Below are 12,153 nucleotides of genomic sequence, written 5' to 3'. Positions count from 1 at the left end.
GGGGTAGCGGCGCACCTGTGGCCGACCTCCTGTGTACCTGTGGTACGAATATCTGATCCTATCTGCAGTAGATTACAGATGTCCATGGGCGACAGTAGCCACTTAACATCAGGTGGACTGCATGCTCTTCTGCTTCTCCATATTATAAAAAAAAGAATAACCAAAATGATCTCGATATGTCGTTTGTATAAAATTTCGGTTAATTCGCTTAAAGAAATTTCCTAAAATATTAATCGGGGTCGCGAGGAAAATGAAGCTTTGATTATTAATAAGATTAAGCATTTCACTATTTATAATTAATCCGCTTTTAGGTCTAGACGTCTCAAAGAAACCATTAGGGAAAACTGGCTACAAGTTTCCCTTAATAAATAGTCTTTTAATAATTTTAAGGTTCTTACGATTTTAGGCACGCGTTTGACCATCAGCTAGTAACGAAGATTACATTTCGCGGTGTAAGAGTCAGATGAACGTATCTACAAAAAAATCAAAAATCGTTTTATTTCACAAAACGGTTCACAATGTAGTCCTTTAAGAAATTGCAAAGCGACGTAACACTATATTCAACATTTCACAGGTTCAAAAAAAACTAAATAACATAAGAACCACTTTCGATTGAACCAGAATAACGTATTATGAGTACCGTTAAATTAGTTCAATTATTATGTTATCTGTTAGGCCTATAAGAATTTTTTGCAAAAAATACGTTCACAATATCATAATTATGAACCATTACAACGTAAAAGCTCTTACGTTGCGATTTTCGCACTATTTGTGCTCCTGTAAAATTGACAAAATGTAGGTACGTTCATCTGACTCTTTATTTTTGGCAGCTACCCATTTTATGTGCCAATTCTAAGCTCGGGTCTCTTCAAAATTGGAGGAGGTCTAGATCATATTTTACGACGCTACTTGGATGCGAGTTAATAGAAGTTCGTGGCCAATCTGAGTTGGATGTTGAGACCTTGTGGCTTTCGAGAGGCATTTATATATACGTCCGGTCTGAGATAGAATCCAGAACCTTCTACATTCCTAAATTCTCCGAATAAAGACAGAACTATTAACAAAATAAAACAAAACTGCTTACACATAATAGACCAGTGCCGAAGCCTTTAAAAATGGTAAAAAATGAAAAAAAAATACAATAGAATGAAACCCATTGGAAAAGGAGGGGAATATGATCAAAATGAAAGGAAAAATAAATTACGGTCGATCCGAATTCGGGAAGTGGGAGGGGGTGAGCTTTTAAGGGTAAAAAATGGTTTATCTTGATTTCCGGCTAATCTACACGTCCTATGCGAAAAAGTTAAATGGAAAAGTTGTAGGTAATAAAAAGATCTACAACTTTTGTATTTGCAATTTTTTCACATAACCTCAAAATTTGGGTAAAAAATTCAAAAAACCAAGTTTTTGGTTTTTTATTTATATCTTTTTCAAAAAAAATTTTTTTTATACGAAATTTGGTGAAAACTTACCTTATTATTTCCCAAATACACTGTAATTTATTTGATTAAAAATATTTATTTTTTCGCCTTATTTTCACTTAATATCAAAAAAGCATCCTAATTTTCAATCGAAAATTCTGACGTCAAAATATCAGCTTTTTTCAAAAAGTTTGGGGGCTTTTTGTTCGTTGAAATATCTACTTTCTGATGGTGTAAAAAAAATATACATTTCTATAGGAAATGTTCTCAGAAAATGCAAAAAATTGAAAAAAACCTAAATTCGAAAAAAAAATTTATATCATTATGTACAATTTTGAGGTATTTATTAAAATTTACACTTTAATTACTCAAAAAACGTAAGATTTCATGTTTTATTGATAAATGAAAAAGTTGCATATTAAAATATACTTCAATAATTAACAAACAAATAAGTTAATAAAGTTAATATTTAATAAGACATCTACAATATTTTGAAAAAGTTGTAGAATCTTATTTAAATAATATTTGTAGATGTCTATTTACTGCTGTTTTAAGATAATTTATATACCTGAGTGACCTTCGGTAAATTTTAGCCCATTGTAAGTTATTTCATAGAGAAGTGGGGACGGACCTAGGAGGGTCTGGGCCTTACTACATACCTGCTATTTCGTAGCAGCTGTAAAAACCGTTAGCGAGTATTCGAGATACAGAGCAGTGTACAACATCGTTTTTAAAAATACACGTGCAGGCTCAGTTACTCTAAGTGAATTGTGAGAAATTTACTTTATTCAAAAAATCGTTTGGAATCTACATAGCAAGGTAAATACAATCTGTATTTTAATCTATATTAATCAACTTTAAAATAAAAATAGTAATATTTTCTTTCATAAATAGTATGTTTAACATAACATAACCTAAAAAATTAAAATTGAATGATATTTTAGTACAAGAATAAAAAATAGTAATTTCGTTTATTTTATACAAACAAATTTAGTTATACTCATGATAAAACTTTGAAGGCATTATTAATTAAATTTTGCCTTTTCAGATTATCAGTATGGATGGATCTGTTTGTATAATCTGCAATAAGTCAGATGACAAGCAAGTGTATGAAATAAAAAAATCAGCTTTGAATCGTTATAGTGGAGTCTAGCAAGAAGAGAATCGACAATAAATACAATTGGGTTTTTTTCAAATTTTTGCATTTTCTGAGAACATTTCCTATAGTAATGTATATTTTTTTTACACCATCAGAAAGTAGATATTTCAACGAACAAAAAGCCCCCAAACTTTTTGAAAAAATCTGATATTTTGACGTCAGAATTTTCGATTGAAAATTAGGGTGATTTTTTGATATTAAGTGAAAATAAGGCGAAAAAATAAATATTTTTAATCAAATAAATTACAGTGTATTAAGGACATAATAAGGTAAGTTTTCACCAAATTTCGTATAAAAAAAATTTTTTTTGAAAAAGATATAAATAAAAAACCAAAAACTTGGTTTTTTGAATTTTTCACCCAAATTTTGAGGTTATGTGAAAAAATTGCAAATACAAAAGTTGTAAATCTTTTTATTACCTACAACTTTGCCATTGAACTTTTTCGCATAGGACGTGTAGTTTAGCCGGAAATCAAGATAAACTATTTTTTACCCTTAAAAACTTACCCCCTCCCACTTCCCGAACTCGGATCGACCGTAATTTATTTTTCCTTTCATTTTGATCATATTCCCCTCCTTTTCCAATGGGTTTCATTCTATTGTAATTTTTTTTGGTTTCAAAAATTATCGACCCTGGTCTATAAATACAGTGTCACTTTAACAAGACAATTCAGTCATAAATATGTTAAAATCTGTCAAGTGTTTGGGCTGCAAAGTATGATAAAGATATCTCATTCTGTACATACACACATAATTAAAACATACGCGTTCATTTTAATTTTTCTTATTTCATTATTTTATGTCTTAGTCCAAAAAGAACTTTATCTTTACAAAATCGTAGCCAACGAAGCAGTAAGTTATATAAAACGTGGCGACTTTAAGGGTTGCTCTTAAGAGTAAGTTATAATTTTGTCGCCATACACAACGGAACATAAACCGTAGAACATAGTGTAAGGGTATATTTTCATTACAATACTTTTTACTTAATTTATGTTACTTACTTACTCCGGTGGCTCGTTGACCCGAAGTGAGTCTTGGCCTCCGATACGAGAAGTCGCCATTTCTCCCGCTCCTGTGCAATTTCTTGCCAGTTGTGTTGTTCTAGCTCCCTGAGGTCCCTGACTGCTTCATCTTTCCAGCGGTATTTAGGCCGTCCAACTGGTCTTCGCGCGCTTCGGGGCTCGATCTTCCCCCATTCTCTCTACGTGTCCGAGCCATCGGAGCCTACTTGATTTCGTTTCTCCTATGACGTTAGGCTCGGAGACCAGATGTTCTATCTCGCGATTCTTACGTTTTCTCCAACGTCCATCCTCTCCTCTTGTTGGGCCAAGAATAACTCTGAGTATCTTCCTCTCTGCTCTTAGGAGCTTATTCTCTTCTTTAATTTAAGTTAATAAGAGTCTATTTAATTGCTGGTGAGAACCAATGTAGCGGGAAACTATATAAAAAGAGAAGGATATTATATATTTTTTAGAGAAATAAGATGTCATGGAATGAATAGTCAGAGAAAATAAATAATGGAGTTGTAATTGAATCTTGTATTATATGAAATAGTCTTTTAGGAATAATGAGCTTACAATAGTGTCAGAGGAAACTTTTTTCTTTTTTTTGTTGCCCCTTAAAAGGCGGACTTTTTAGATCTCCTACTGTTTTGGATGTCCTCGCTTTTTTAAACGGGCTACCTCAAACAAGGTTGCAAGTATAAGAGATAGTTTCTTTCGAAAGATTTGGGCGTATTTGTAAAAATATTTTGGGGAACTTTATATGATATATATGTATATATATTTATGCTTGAGTAAATGTCAGAGGAAATAAGACGAGCTCACCCACCGCAAAAGCTTGTATGTCAGTAAATAAAGCGTTATTGATACCACATGTTGACGCACGTCCTTGGGCTTACAGTGTATTGTATTGAATAAACACATGCATGCTATTTATGTAGTAGATGTGTATATGAATAGTAATTCTTATTGGCTGAGTCTATTAATACGGTTACCGTACGAATAATTTATAATTATTAATACGGGTACTGGACAAACAATTTATTATTATCCGATTCGAACCGGTAGATTTTGAGAAATCTCAAAAAAAGTACAAAAAATTTTTTTTTTGTAATTTTTTTTTTTTAATAACTTTTAAACGGCTCTACCGATCGATTTTAGAAACTAAGCTCTTAACATTTAAAAAAAAAAAACCTAACCTAACCTAACCAATTGAATAAATGTATGAAATTGAAAAGTAACTACTTACATGAACATTTTTCAAACTCTTTAAAATTGTTTACTTAGCACTTTCGCTAAAATTAACAGTTTTTCAGTAATTTGAGAAAGCAATACTTTTATTTGGGAAAATCTTAAGTTACCTTTACGCTTGCATACTCGTGTATTAATTGCTAAATTTAACAATTGCATATGCATGTTGTTGACGTCATTATGAATTCAACGACATATACATGAATTTTTGAATTCGCAATACCAAGAATTTTCGCGCTATATTCTATATTTAAATCTTGGTTATTGCATTTTTATTTCCAACTACATGCTTGTAATAATTAATATGTAAACCGATGAATACATATACGTTTTGTATTGATATTTTATTATAGGTTAATATTTCCGAAAATGTACTTTGAACATATGTCGATATCTATCTATATATATCTTCGACATATATCTTCGAAGGTGGTAGAACCCTTTGTGGTTCGACTCAGGTGGCACCACCGCCACACCTATTTCTACCTAATAACAGCAGTGTTAGCCGCTGTTGTGTTCCGGTTTGAAGGATGTGGTAAGGGAGACAGACTTTTCCGAGGCGTTCCAGATTAGTCCTCAGGGGTAGCGGTGCATCTGTGGCCGACCTCAGTTAGGAATATCTAATCCTATCTGGGGTTGATTTCAGATGTCCATGGGCGGCAGTAGCCACTTACCATCATATGGACTGCATGCTCGTCTGCTACTCCTATATTATAAAAAAAATGTCATAGTAGAAACAATTTTAATATCAAAATGAAGCCAAAAACCTAAACTCATGGAGTGTGTATAAGTTTTATCTTATTTCCTTTACGCGTAGGTATAAATTGAGGCTCATATGGCGTAGCACTCGACGTAAATACACGTTGTGACGGAAATTGAAGGGAATGTCTGTTTACCAGTTTACCAAGAATTTATGTAAGTAAATGTGTTCATACGGTCTAAACTTAGCTAGCTTTTGCTCGCGACTTTGGGTGTGTTTGTTGTTGAGTTGCTATACATTAGTGTGTAAGCATCCAATCAACTGTGTACAAATTAATAAATTTTAATCTATACTAATATTATAAAGAGGAAAACTTTGTTTGTTTGTTTGATTGTAATGAATAGGCTCAAAAACTACTGAACCGATTTTAAAAATTCTTTCACCATTCAAAAGCTACATAATCCACGAGTAACATAGGCTATATTTTATAAGCAATATATTTGATAAATAGATTTTGTGGCGAAAGTTTGCCGGGTCAGCTAGTTATTAAAAATACCAAAGTTAAAAACTACTATTTGTCAAATTTAGTCGGAAAGACCATAACGGCAAAAACCCAGCATTGTTACGTAAGTTTTAAAGCCCGTTCGTATATTCTACTCTTCCTTATTTTGAGACCATACTTCTTTGAGACCATTCTTCTTTTGAGATCATACTTCATTAATGTCAAATTGAGTGAAAATTACAGAGCGCCTTGGATATTTTTACCGAATAAAAGTGGTAAAATAGCATGCAGCTCACCTGATGGTAAGTGGTCTATTTTTCTTTACATCAACAATCAAGCCCAATTAAAAATTATATCTGAAATTGGCCAGAGATGACTCGGGTCTCTCTTTTTCATGCCTTTCAAGCCAACTGACAGTACAAGGCATTTTTGTTATAAGACAAGATTTTCTACACAATTCTCTATTTACTTAACAGCTGACTGATAAACGTAGGGCTCCCCTAACCGGCGTCATAACCAGTCCTGTGCCCTCTAAAACTACCCTTAGTGTAACATACGTTGCAGTATAAACCACACCACACAAGAACTAATAACCCTAAATCTGAGAGGAAAGCCTCCACAGACAGCAAATAACTTGAATAGTTATTGACATTGCACACAAGTAGATATTACATGTGTGTAAATATTTGCGTCGCTCGATACAAATCGCGGAATAAATTGATGGTGTTTGCGATATGATTCCGTTGTGTGCTGTTAAGTGATGAATGTGTGCATTGTTTGATTACCGTTTGTTATGTGTGTGTACTTAAATGTATGTGTTGGTGACTGTGACTTTGGCGGTAATTTTGGGCACAAGTTTCCTTTATAATACAAATTCCTGTGTAATACAATCCTTTAAAAAACATCCCTTATTATAGTAAGAATATTTTGAAGGTGGTAGAACCCTTTGTGGTTCGACTCCGGCGGCACCACCGCCACACCTATTTCTACCTAATAACAGCAGTGTTAGGCGCTGCTGTGTTCCGGCTTGAAGGGTGTGGTAAGGGAGACAGACTTTTCCGAGGCGTTCCAGCTTAGTCCTCAGGGGTAGGGGCGCATCTGTGGCCGACCTCAGGTAGGAATATCTAATCCTATCTGAGGTTGATTACAGATGTCCATGGGCGGCAGTACCCACTTACCATCAGGTGGACTGCATGCTCGTCTTCTACTCCTATATTATAAAAAAAAAGCAAGCGGGCGTGCAATCCACTTGATGGTAAGTGGCCACAGGCAGCCAACACCTGTAATCAATAGTCTGAACTGAGGTTGGTAAAGATTCGTTGCTACACTTGAGAATTAATTTAGAAGGCCTCGTATTCCAATTCCCTTACCACCCTCTAAATCAAACCATAACAGCAATTTACATTTATTAGGTAGAATGAATAGGTATGCGGTGTTACCTCCGGAGTTAACTGTAGAAGAATCCGACTATTTTTTTAATAATTGTAAAAATTAATAAATATTTAAAGTAATAGCTTAAACTTAGAAACTAGAAAATAATATTTTAAACTCAGAAGCTACTGGAACTAGTCTCGAAACATTCTTCAAAGAACTGAAACTTATCCGCGTTTAAAGTTACGTTCAAACTATAACTTTGTAGTGTATGTGTCATATGCAGAAAATATCGAGGAAATAAGGCAGAAAGTTAAAATGGATACTTTGTAACTCACGTCAACGTCGGTTGTTGAGGCATCTGTATTAAACGTAAGAGCGCTGCACTTACAAATGCATTTATAATATAGGAGTAGCAGACGAGCATGCAGTCCACCTGATGGTATGTGGCTACTGCCGCCCATGGCCATCCGTAATCAACCCCAGATAGGATTATTCCTATCTGAGGTCGGCCATAGATGCGCCGCTACCCTTAAGGACTAAGCTAGAAAGTCTCGGAAAAGTATGTCTCCCTTACCACACCCTTCAAATCATAACACAGTAGCGCTTAACGTTGCTGTTATGAGGCAAAAATAGGTGTGGTGGTTGTGCCGCAGGAGTCAAACCACAAAGGCTTCTACCACCTTCAGGCTTAGACTGCTTGCAGTTCTAACTTAAAAATATTTCATACATGATAAAATTTTACCTTCGCATAGATAATTTTGATACAACAACCCCGTTAGGTACCATAGGTGGAAGCACTTGCGAACTAGATAACATCAGCTCTATACCTTTACGTTGTATAAACGGCCTGTTACGTTGTTTATACGTTACGACATGGAAACGACACGATAATATCTTAAATTACTGTCTAGGCGAGAAGCTCACATACACCAATACGTACGAGTATGTTTTACATTCTTCGTGTGGAAGTGTCATAAAAATAGTTTCAGAATATTTGGTAGAACTCACCGTGTTTCTTTCTTTGATATCTATACTAATCATATCATATCTATACTAATATTATAAAGAGGAAAACTTTGTTTGTTTGTTCTTTTGATTGTAATGAATAGGCTCAAAAACTACTGGACCGATTATAAGAAATGTTTCACCATTCGAAAGCTACATTATCCACGAGTAACATAGGCTATATTTTATATGAAATATATTTGATAAATATATTTTGAGGTGGTACAAAGTTTGCCGGGTCAGCTAGTCACATATATTTCTGTTTTTCTGACCATGCTAAGAATGGCTGTGAAATGGATTAAAGGATATGGTAGAGAGAGAAAGGTAACCCCTTAGTTATTCGACAGAACAAAAATGTCAGTTTTTAACTACCTTTAGATATGCCATAAGCTTATAAAATGTCCGTTATATTAACTCACAGTCACGTTCAGTTAAAAAATCAGAAAAAGAAAATTGTTACGACATTTAGTCGTACGGTATAAACGCAATATTTTTTGTTGTTCTTTTAACCGTCGGGTGAAGTCTAGGGCTGTCGATGTACTTAACTTAGTCTGTCGGTATCAAGAAAATGGGGCACTGAGGGAAAAACGTGAACAGGGTAGGAGAGGTTTTAAGGTAAGGTCCTGTCAAAACCCTGAGCGATCTTTTGTGTTTTCGAGCCCTTTATATTTCGGGTCTATCGTTTAGTGATGTGGTATTTGAACTGTTTGTGAACTATCGATTTTTTTTGTTTGATGTTTGTTGTCCTTTCAATAGATTTACGGAACAAACATAATTCTCAGAGAATATAGAGTTATGACTGTGACTGATAGTTAGTAGTTTTCGTATGTAAGATATTATTTCAGAAAATGACTTGAGTGGCATAACTGTTACGGCGTTTTTTTTTGTTGACGAAGGGGAAACATTCAAAAGGTACCCGACGCCATGGGAGTGACGCCGGGTTATGTGGGATTTTTACCGCACTAAAACCCCTCGGTGGCCGTCCTCAGCGTTTGGTGGAGAACTCCGGGATCTCCATCGGAACACAACCGGAGTCCTCCTGACGCGACGCCCTTCTATCAGGCTCTGCCCTGGGGGGAGCAATTTACGCTCTCATATCCCCTGGTGATTACAGCGATATGCGACCACACAAAACCGCTGTCCTTCCCACGGTCGCTTGCTGGACGGTTTGAGCTCCCACTCATGCCGCCCGCAACCCCGGAAGCCCCTTTTAGTCGCCTCTTACGACAGGCAGGGGATACCTTAGCCTTATTATGGTCCCGGTACTACAGGGACAAACTGTTACGGCCTAGTGGTATTGAAAGCGGCCTTTTAATCTGGGGGTTTGAGATTCAAACCTGAGGTACGCATCTGTGTTTTTTTAAAGTAATAATTATCACTTGATTTAACAAAAAGAGAATTCTTAAAGTCGTTTTGATAGGTGTGTGAAGTCTACCAATCCTCGTTTAGCCATCGCGGTAGACTATGGCCTAAAGCTCTGACTTTGAGTATTTCATGCCCAGCAGTGGTTGAGGAATGGATTGACGACGATAGTGAATAACTACTTAGCTATAAAAATAGATGATCAAAGTCAATTAATTAATTCTTGAAAAATATCAGCTTACATCTTGTTACAGCCAATTTTTGCGGCGTAAGCTTAAAAATAACGATATTATTATTTATTTGTTCAACATTCGGTCCCAAATATCCGACTTTATTTTCCACCAAAAGCCACTTAAAATTACGTTCACGTTCGTCCAATTCAACAACGATTGTTGACGGTGGCAAATTAAATTGCAGGATGATTACCCTTGATCCTAATCGCAAACGATGCCGAAAATAAACGAATTGTTCTGTACCCCGGTGTTCCTAAATTAAACGTAAATTGCGTTACGTTTAAACGCAGCACCTCAATGTTTGCGAATACCGCAAATCTGAGACTTGTGTTGATGTTATTTGTCAATGAGTGATTCGGTTAATGGAAATACGTCTTTACCCAGAGGCTGTGGAGTAAGTACTGACTGCATACGTACCTTTAATTGTAGTGTATCAGAACCCTTTGTGGTTTGATTCTGGTGGCATTATCGCTACATCTATTTCTGTCTAACAAAGGCAGTGCTGTGTTGCGGTTTATGGAATTATTAAGGATATATACATACACAGAGTTTTAAGGATAGGATGGTAAGGGAGACATACTTATCCGAAGCGTTCCAACTTAGTCCTCAGTGGTAGCATCACATCGGTGGTAAATCTAGTCTTGCCTGGTGATTACAGATTTCCGTGGCAATAGACACCATCAGTAGCACTACCATGAGTTTACAAAAGTATTACTCGCTAGCGACTGCGTAAAATAAATGTATGAAAAATTGTACAGCGCCTCTGGTGGTTACTCGTAGAACTAAATTCCGTAGTGTGAGCCACTCGTAACGTAAAAAACCTATCGAAATCAAATCGCTAGCGAATGTCATTATGATCTATTGCCATACAAATTCGGTCCCATGAATCATTAATTTGACAGACGTTGTCAAGAAATACCGTAACGATAGTAGTTATGTTATTCACTAGCAAAATGACAATAGTTTTCTATTTACAATTTCTATAGTGGCGTTTCTATGCCAACTCATGGTAGTGCTACAGGTGATTGCATGAATGTTTACTACTTCATATACAAAGTTACGTAATAGATTTCTGCTTTTGTTTATGTGCCCAAAAATAATCTTTATTTAAAAAAAGTACCTTCTATTAAAAATTTTAAAGTAGTCGATAGAATTTAACAGTTGATTTTATTTCAATATAATAATTTCATATTTAGATCTTTCCAATCAAATGGGTAGTTTTATCTAAAATTAATAATTAATATCAGAACACAGCGAAGCTGGATTTAAGAGTAATTCTATAAAACATATTTGTAATTAATGTTGCCATATGTCGTTATTGGGTTTTATAACGAGAAATGACGTCACAATACAATAATTAGCGGCACACCACGCCCGATATTCATAATCGTTACATCAATGGTATGGTAATTGCACGGGTTGTGTTATTGGGGCAAAATCATAAAATAATCACTTGTTGTTAAGTAGTCACTGCCGCTTCGGGAAAACTGTAACCGACTCCTTATAGCGCAGTTGTTCTACCGAAAGGCTCACTTTACATTGCCGCGGAATGGAATGGAGGCGAATTTTTGCAAACAAATTCTGCATAGCATATGAACTTTATGTCAATTGTGACAAAATCCACAGACGGCGCCGACAGTTCTTTAGGGAATTCTTCAGAATGCGCGAGGATTCCCCGGAAGACGCGCAACCTTTTTTTTAGCACGTCTTTAGTTTGTACGTTCCACAATTGACATAAAGTTCATTATGCTATGCAGAATTTGTTTGCAAAAATTCGCTTCCCTTTCATTCCGCGGCAATGTAAATTGAGCCAGAGACGATCAGAGATGCATATTCACTTTTGACGACTAAGAGGCTCGCCTTTTTCGGAAATCGCGTCCTTCCACATAAGAACCCTAAAAACTTTGCGCTAAAAATTAAATTTCTAGATAATAGTGCACTGTTATTAAGCCTCATGGATTATCTGAGATTTTTTTTTTTATATATATAACCTAACGATAAGGCAGACGGGCTACCTGATGGAAAGCAGTCACCGTCTCCTATGGACATTTGCAACAGCAGAGGAGTCGACAATGCATCGCCGGCTTTGAAGGAGAGCTCTTTTTACACCCCTCTTGAAGAACCCCATGTGTCATAGTCCTGAGG

At 35.6% G+C, this 12,153-nt stretch overlaps 1 protein-coding gene and 1 long non-coding RNA gene across 2 annotated transcripts in view; both read left to right on the top strand.

Moving 5' to 3' along the window:
* LOC140749211 (uncharacterized) overlaps window positions 1–12,153 on the top strand; it is a 433,472-nt gene that overhangs the window by 78,453 nt on the left and 342,866 nt on the right. The window lies entirely within an intron of this gene.
* LOC140749068 (uncharacterized) lies at window positions 1,845–2,610 on the top strand. The gene is made up of 2 exons (XR_012103018.1): window positions 1,845–2,240; window positions 2,470–2,610. It is a non-coding gene; the product is annotated as an uncharacterized LOC140749068 (long non-coding RNA).

This window comes from Epargyreus clarus, unplaced genomic scaffold, assembly GCF_041222505.1.
Source record: "Epargyreus clarus isolate Ecla_fem2 unplaced genomic scaffold, WU_Ecla_fem_2.2 ptg000017l, whole genome shotgun sequence".
Taxonomy (NCBI): Eukaryota; Metazoa; Arthropoda; class Insecta; order Lepidoptera; family Hesperiidae; genus Epargyreus; species Epargyreus clarus.
This window is presented reverse-complemented; position numbering and strand designations above follow the sequence as displayed.